At 41.0% G+C, this 8,189-nt stretch overlaps 1 long non-coding RNA gene across 1 annotated transcript; it reads left to right on the forward strand.

The window, feature by feature from the left end:
* Positions 1-363: 363 nt before the first annotated feature.
* Positions 364-1,131, forward strand: LOC132271617 (uncharacterized). The gene is made up of 2 exons (XR_009469748.1): positions 364-760; positions 902-1,131. It is a non-coding gene; the product is annotated as an uncharacterized LOC132271617 (long non-coding RNA).
* Positions 1,132-8,189: the final 7,058 nt, after the last annotated feature.

Consider the following 8,189-nt stretch of genomic DNA (forward strand, 5'->3'; position numbering starts at 1 on the left):
CAAGAAAAACAGTTTTTTACCAAGCACTTTTTACCACGGTTTTAAAAAAATCGTGGTAAAAGACCCTTTACCACGGTTATTTTAAAACCGTGATAGAAAGGGTCTTCTACCACGGTTCATGAGTAACTGTGGTAAAAAAGAGGGTCTTCTACCACGATTAATGGATAACCGTGGTAAAAAATAATCTTTCTACCACGGTTCATAAGTAACGGTGATAAAAAAGAATTTATATTAGATTTATATTTAAACTCTTTCTACCACGGTTCATGCTCAACCGTGGTAGAAAGCCAATTAATATTGGCGGGTCTTATTCCGGCTGATATTTTCTAATATATATATATATATATATATATATTTAGTAGACAAATCCACACACCCACACAGAAAAAAACACACACACTGCTGGTCGGATCAAAGATGAAGATCAGATCTAGTCGGTTGGGATCCGTCTTTGTTGATCGAAGTTGAAATCAGAGTTTCTCCTCCTGTCATCTGGTCATATGGAACGAATCCACACACCCACACAGAAAAAACCACACACACACTGCTGGTCGGATCGAAGATGAAGATCAGATCTGGTCGGTTGGGATCCCTCTTTGTTGATCAAAGTTGAAATCGGAGTTTCTCCTCCTGCCATCTGGTCATACGGAACGAAAAGCAATGAGGCTCACCTTAATGTATGGGTGCCGGAGGCTTCCTTTCTGTGTTGATGCGACCTACTATTATCGATCTCAACTATCGTTCCACACTAACCGAGAAGGTGAGTGGTTCTTTAGGTACAGTGGTTCGGATAGAAGGCTTGTTTATAGCCGGTTACTTGATTTCCATAGATAGATCGTTTGTTCATCACTCTTTCTCGAAGCCCTAACCTATGAAAATGTTTTTTCCTCTTTCCATCAAGCCTCTTTTAGTTGGCCATAGGAGCAAACCCTACCCCCTAAAGAAAAAACCTTAAGTCTGGAATCCTCCATTAGAGACGCGAAGGTATGTTCGGCGATTTGCAGACGACTGTTGCTGTTAGGTTTGCACATATGTATTCATGTTTTATGTATGTGTATGTGGAAATCCGTATAGGGCACTGCTTTTAATTTCTATTGGGAATGAAATTATTGATAGTTGTTTCATATGAAACTATGGGAGGTCTCTATTGGGTTGATGGTTTTTAGTTTCTCGTAATCATAAAGTTTATTAGCAAAAGGAGTGGCGATTAGGTTGAAAAAGCTAATAATTAACCATGTATGCGCTCTTTAATTTAATGAGATTCTTACAAGCCTTACAACTTTATGAACAGTTACATTTATTTGTACCTTTAAATCCTTGGTCAGAGTTGAGATTTCACAAATTGAGTACCCATTTTGGGTTTTTAATGAAAAATTCTTTATCACAGTAAGAGAAAGAAAATTAGATAACTTGTGAGTTTGTAGATGATTTTGTGAATGTCAATATACTTGAAGAATCTTTATTCAGAGTGAAGAACCTTGTTTAGCACTTCAAGAGTTTTAGTATGCTTTCATTTCTTTTATGGGAAAGCTGAATCAAGTAGATATTTTGAGTATGCTAACAAAGGCATGTCTTTTTGTGATCTTAAATTTTGGAAGCTATATAATCAATTTATCTGCAGTATGAGATGATTAGTGTATGTATTAATATTCTAGTGTTCCAAAAGAATGGAAATTGGAGGTCTTCTTGGTCTTTTCTAATATACTTCTTATAGGAACAAATTAACTTAATTTGTTCATAGTGCTGCAAAAAAGAGGAAAAGTAATAGGAAGTTCAACATGTTCTTAATTTGCCTACTCTGAGTAGTACGCATGTATTCCTAACAAGAGTTATCTTCTCAGAAATATCCTTGATGAACGCAGGACCCAAGAATCTACTCTCGCCAACCTTCATCCAACAAACAGGCGATCAACACGGTCGGCCGTATAATGTTTCAAATGGTGCCATCTCAATAGTTTTCTGGAAACTATTGTTATAAGCAAACTCTACAAGTGGTAAGTAATCCTCTCAGTGGCTCTTGAAATCAAGAACACACGACCGGAGCATATCCTCCATAATCTAATTCACCCTCTCCGTCTGTCCATCAGTCTGAGGATGATAAGCAGTACTAAGGTGTAATTCTGTACCCAAAGCCTGCTGAAAACTCTTCCAAAACCCTGACATAAAGCTCGAATCCCTGTCCGATATAATAGACAATGGAATGTCGTGCAATTTCATAATCTCGGCAATGTAAAGTCTTGCCAACTGCTCCGAAGTGAAGTCAGTATGAATAGGCAAAAAGTGAGCTGATTTCGTTAGTCTGTCCACAATGACCCAAATGGAATTGTGATCCTTGAAGGAATTTAGCAACCCTTTTACAAAATCTATAGAAATGTTCTCTCATTTTCACTCCGGTATTGGTAGTGGTTGTAGAGCTCCTGGCAGCCTCTGATGATCAATCTTGACCATCTAACAAGTACTACATCGCGAGACAAAAAGAGTAATATCCCTTTTCATACCTGCCCACCAAAACTGCCGCTTCATATCCTGATACATCTTGTCGCCTCCTAGATGAACAGAGAACTCAGAGTGGTGAGTTTCAGTCATCACATCATTCCTCAAATCATCAGCAGAAGGTAACACTAACCGTCCCTTGTACCTCAAATCTCCATCAACCCCAACGTAGTAGAATGGAACCTCCTCGGAAGCTATCTCCGCAATTTTGTCAATGCACATCTGATCCGAGAGTTGTGCCTTCAAAACCTTATGAATGATAGAAGGTGTAACTACCATGCAAGCCATGAAAGCATCCGACAATTCATCCACCTTCTTCAACGCATTCCACTCAGTAGTGAATAAAGCGGAAAGACTACCAACAGGTCGGCGACTAAGTGCATCCGCCACCACATTCGCTTTCCCTGGATGGTACTGTATAGAGAAGTGATAGTCTTTTACAAACTCCAACCATCTACGCTATCTCATATTCAGCACCCGCTGAGTGAACAAGTACTACAGACTCTTGTGATCACTAAACAACCTAAAGGATTCACCCAACAGATAATGCCTCCAAATACGTAAGGCAAATACTACAGCTGCCAACTCCAAATTATGCGTTGGATAATTAAGCTCATGAGACTTATGCTTTCGAGATCCATACAAAATCGGTCGCTCTTCCTGCATTAGAACACATCCAAGAACCTGCAACGAAGCATCCATATAGACCAGATACTCTATCCCGCTCTGTGGGGTAGACAAAACTGGTGCAGAAGTCAACCTAGTCTTTAGCTCATCAAAAGCTCTCTGACAATATTCATCCCACACGAACCGTACACCCTTCTTAGTCAGATGAGTGAGTGGTCCTGCAATCTTTGAGAACCCCTGGATAAACCTCCTATAATATCCTGCCAAACTAAGGAAATTCCGAATCTCAGTAGGTGAAGTAAGCTGCCCCCACTCAACCACCGCTGAAACCTTGGCCGGATCTATCGCTATTCCCCTTTCTGACACCACGTGACCTAGAAATTTCACCTCCCGCTGCCAAAATTCACATTTCTCAAACTTGACATACAACTGATGCTCACGAAGCGTCTGTAAGACTATCCGAAGATGTCTAGCATGATCGTCCTCTGACCTCGAGTAAATCAAAATGTCATCTATGAAGACAATGACAAATTGATCCAACTAAGCCCTGAAGACTCTGTTCATTAAATCCATGAAAACCACTGGTGCATTAGTCAACCCGAACGGCATCATCCGAAACTCATAAGATCCATATCTAGTGAGAAACGCTGTCCTCGGAACATCCAGCTCCCGAACCCGAATTTAATGATATCTGGACCGCATATCAATCTTAGAGAAATAAGTAGCTCCCTTCAATTGATCAAAAAGATTATTAATCTTGGGTAAAGGGTACTTATTACGACTAGTAATTTTGTTCAACTCCCTATAATCTATATACAGCCGAAGTGAACCATCTTTCTTTTTTACAAACATAACTGGTGCTCCCTAGGGTGAAGTACTCCTACGAATAAAACCCTGGTTGAGTAATTGCTGAATCTGATCCCCCAGCTCTCGCATCTCCACTGGTGACATCTTATACGGTGCCCTAGCAATAGGCGTAGTGCCTGGAGTTAAGTCTATTACAAAGTCTATCTCGCGACTAGGCGGCAACCCTGGAATCTCCTAAAATACATCCAGGAAATCCTGTACAATTGGTATGTTATCCAATGATACAGTAGTCCCCTCATCCGTGTCCTCCTCCATATGGAATAAATAGGTGCTAGTGACTCCGCTAGAACGCGGCATAGCTACAACGTACATATCCTGACCAGGTATGGTGAATACAATAGACCTATCAAAACAATTAACTTGGGCATGGTAGTGAGACAACCAATCCATCCCAAGTATCACGTCGTAAGTGTGCATGTCCAGGACCAATAGATTGGTTAGAAATTTGAGTCCACCGATATCTAGTGTCACAGACCCATCACTCTCATGAAGAATGGCTGTATCGCCCAACGGTGTAGAAATACCCTGAGGTCTACTGCATACCCGAGTCGTCATCCCAAACAAAGCAACAAAAGTCTTAGCTACAAATGAGTGTGTAACACGTCCAAGTAAACCATGAATAGGAAACTTACCCTCAACAGCCTGAGGTGCCTGCATATCCTGTGGCATAGGGTTGTACACCTTGCCATAATGTAACTGCTGCGGTGCCTGTCCCTGAGGCTGCGGCGGTGCCGGTAATGCCAGATATGTCTGTCCCTGAATCCGTGGAACCTGTGGAGCTGGTAGAGGCACTGACGCCTTCTGCCCCTGCTGCATATGTTGTCCGTCCCTGTCCCTGTCCCTGCCTTGCTGTAGGACACTGCCTAGAAGTGTGACCATACTCTCCACAACTATAGCAACTACCCTGGAAAGTACCAAATGGCCTTTTCTGTCGGTTAACCTGTGGTTGACCCTGTCTTGCCTGTGGTCCCCCATTCTGCTGTCGCTGAACAGGTGCCACATCCTTGGGAGCATCCGATCCACCCTTGTGCTTCTTCCAAGGCTGCTGTCCCTGGAACTTGCCCTTGTCATTCTGTTAGTGACCGTTTCCATTCCCTTTCTCAGCTGACTGATTAGTAGAGTCTCTGTCACTCCACTCCTCACCCTTGGCCTGTTTGATGTCCACGGTTAACTGATACTGATGTAGAGCGGCGTCTACTACCTAAGCATAGGTAGTATAAGTTGGACTACCTGTGATAGCTCTCCTGATAGACCACAACAGTCCCTTAACGAAACTGTTGCACTTCTTTTCTTCTATATCCACCTCCTCTGGTGCAAAGAGAGACAAGCGTGTGAACTGCTGCTCATACTCCGCCACTGTCATATTCTCTTGCTGCAGATTTAGAAACTCAATCTTTATAGCTGCCCTGACTGCCTAAGGGAAGTACTTCTCTTCAAAGCGTGTACTGAACTCATCATAAGTCAATGTCGTCCTCTCCTCTATGGTGGTAACTGACTCCCACCACTGCAGTGCATCCCCAACTAGCTTGAAGGTAACAAGCATCTATTTCTAAACCTCCATGCACTGAACCAAGCAAAGATGTCGCTCGATATCCGGTTTTCACTGGTGAGCTGTTGTCGTATCAGTGGAGCCTGTGAATTCAGGTGGGCTCCCCTTTGTGAAAGAACTCCTAGCCTTCTCCCAAGTATCAGTCTGAACAACCGGTGTTGGTAGCGGTGCCGGCTGTACCTGAGGCTGATTCCGAAGTACAGCTGTTACCCCAGCTTCTATAGCCCGAGCAATGAGATCATTGATGTGAGGAGGATACTCTAGATCTCCTCCCTGATCCCGAGTTTGTTGAACTGCCTCCTGAACCTGACCATCACCATCCTGAAACCCAAGCCTTTGCTGCTCTTCCTCCATTTACTAACGCCGTAGGAGATATTGTTGCCTACGAGCCGCTCTCATTTCCTTCTTAGTTCCTTGCATGTTCTGTCCATTTCTAGTGTTTACCATTTGTTAACATGGAAAAACAAAATCAGTACCATTTCTAAATGAACTGTAAAGAATACAATGAATCCTAAACTTAAGCTCTAATCAAGAGAAAACGCTACGCGGAAGATTTAATACGAAACATCCTAGAGACACTTGAACCTGGAGTGCTCTGATACCAACTATGATACCCCTCGGATCTGAGACACAGGTTGATCAGGCCCAGGCCCAACCTGAGGGAAATATCAAACAATTAATATTTTAATGAACAGAGAATACAAATTGAATTCAAATAAAATTTAAACTGAAAGAAACTAAATATAAATCCTTTTAAAAATTGAATACTGAAAATTTGACAATCCAAAACTCCATAAGTTTAACAACTCGGGAATCCATCTCTAGTGGACCCTTAATAAAAATCCAAACTGAATTAAAACAACTGAAAGAACATCCTAATATAAGCTATGGATAGAAATCCTACATCGTCGGTAGAGTGAGTAGAAACCTCTGCTCAGCATGAACACGTCTAAGTATGGAACTGTCGTGTACCTGAAAAATAGAAGTGGGTCAGGCCCACGCGCAAGTTCTATACTACTACAATCCAAATAGAGACCCGATACGCATGTACACCCTAAACAATTCAACAATAACTAATAGTTCGTAAATATATATATATATAGTCACACTAAAGGACTCTCACTGGACCACAGGCCGGTCTCAACCTGAATAGAGGTAACATGCTAAAACGTACACAAAGTGGGCATGTGTACCTAAGCCTAAACAGGGTACACCTCCAACCATCGTATCCAGCTATGTATCCCAATGCATATACGCTCCCTAACCATCGATCCTGAGACTCAAGCTCATATCGTGGTACCATAAAAATATATTTAAAATCCATCATGTATCCTAGTAGTGCCACTCAACTAGTTGTTGCCATGACACTACAATTTAATAGGACTTAACTTTTGGTTAATCCATTCCTTAAGTCCAGAGTTGGTAGGTTTCGGTATTTTGAATCCAAACCGTCCTTAGTATGCTACCGTCCCATACCGGTGCATACTCTAACCATCCAGCAGTTGATAATACAGACGACAAAAGTAATTATCAACTAAATCCATACATCCAACAATTGATACTAACAGTAGTAATGTAAGCATCAACAAGTAGAGTAAAAGTATATACATAAACATGCTCAGTACCTGCAATTACATAAAATCCGGTATACTATTAAGTTTAAATCTTAATAGCGTTCAACAGCCAGCAGTTGATATTACAGATATTAAAGTAAATATCAACTAAGTTCATAACTCCAACAATTGATACTAACTGTAATCATGAAAACATCAAAAATAGAATTACAGTATGCATATAGACATATTTAATCTATAGTGTTTTCCCAAAATCCGGTAATGCTAAGTTGGTTTAGCTTTTAACATTATTCAACACCAACTCATTCAGAACAGTTATAATTCAGATACATGATCATGATATACAGTTAAACATGTTACAATTATATTATTCGTCTCAGAAGATTACTAATTCAGAGAGAGTTAAACATTACTAGCTTTCTAATTTTTAAACATAGTGAAACTGTCTGATTAATTCCTTACGGTCCAAACTATTCTAAGCACATAGACTTAATTAACACCACATCTGGAGCCTTAATCAAACCATATACATCAATTAGACCTTTCATATTAAATCTTGGACTCAACTGGAAACTCCAAAATCAACCACTGCATGCAAAAACTGACTGGAAACGAAGAAAAAAATCAAAAACTCAGTAAGGAGACGTCTCCAAAAAGTGGAGCCGCCTCCTTTAGGCCTTGGAGCTGGCTCCCACACTTGGGAGCCGCCTCCATATCAAAGGGAGAGCCGACTTTCTCCCTCTCTGCCTCGTCTCTTCGTCTTCCCTTTTCTTCAAACGCCTTCTGCAACTTCTCTGCCCTATGCCATGGTTCCCAGAAGTTGTAACTCCATCCCAGTAGCTTCCCAGTCCATGTTTAATTCTTTAATACATTCCATACATAGGTTTAAATAGAGAATTAAGCAAGCAAATAACACGTTTTAACAGGTTTAGCAAGCAAGCAAACATACTGTGATAATCCAAGTTTTAGCATAAACAGGTAACATTTTTGTTAATTAAATCAATCCTAGAATTATTTAGGAATGCAAAGAACACGAAGCCTAAGGGAGAGAGTAAGGATAGAACTTGCCTTACACCGAC

Source organism: Cornus florida, unplaced genomic scaffold, assembly GCF_030987335.1.
Source record: "Cornus florida cultivar Cherokee Brave unplaced genomic scaffold, ASM3098733v1 CherokeeBrave_3.0.0_Hap2_Chr08, whole genome shotgun sequence".
Lineage (NCBI taxonomy): Eukaryota > Viridiplantae > Streptophyta > Magnoliopsida > Cornales > Cornaceae > Cornus > Cornus florida.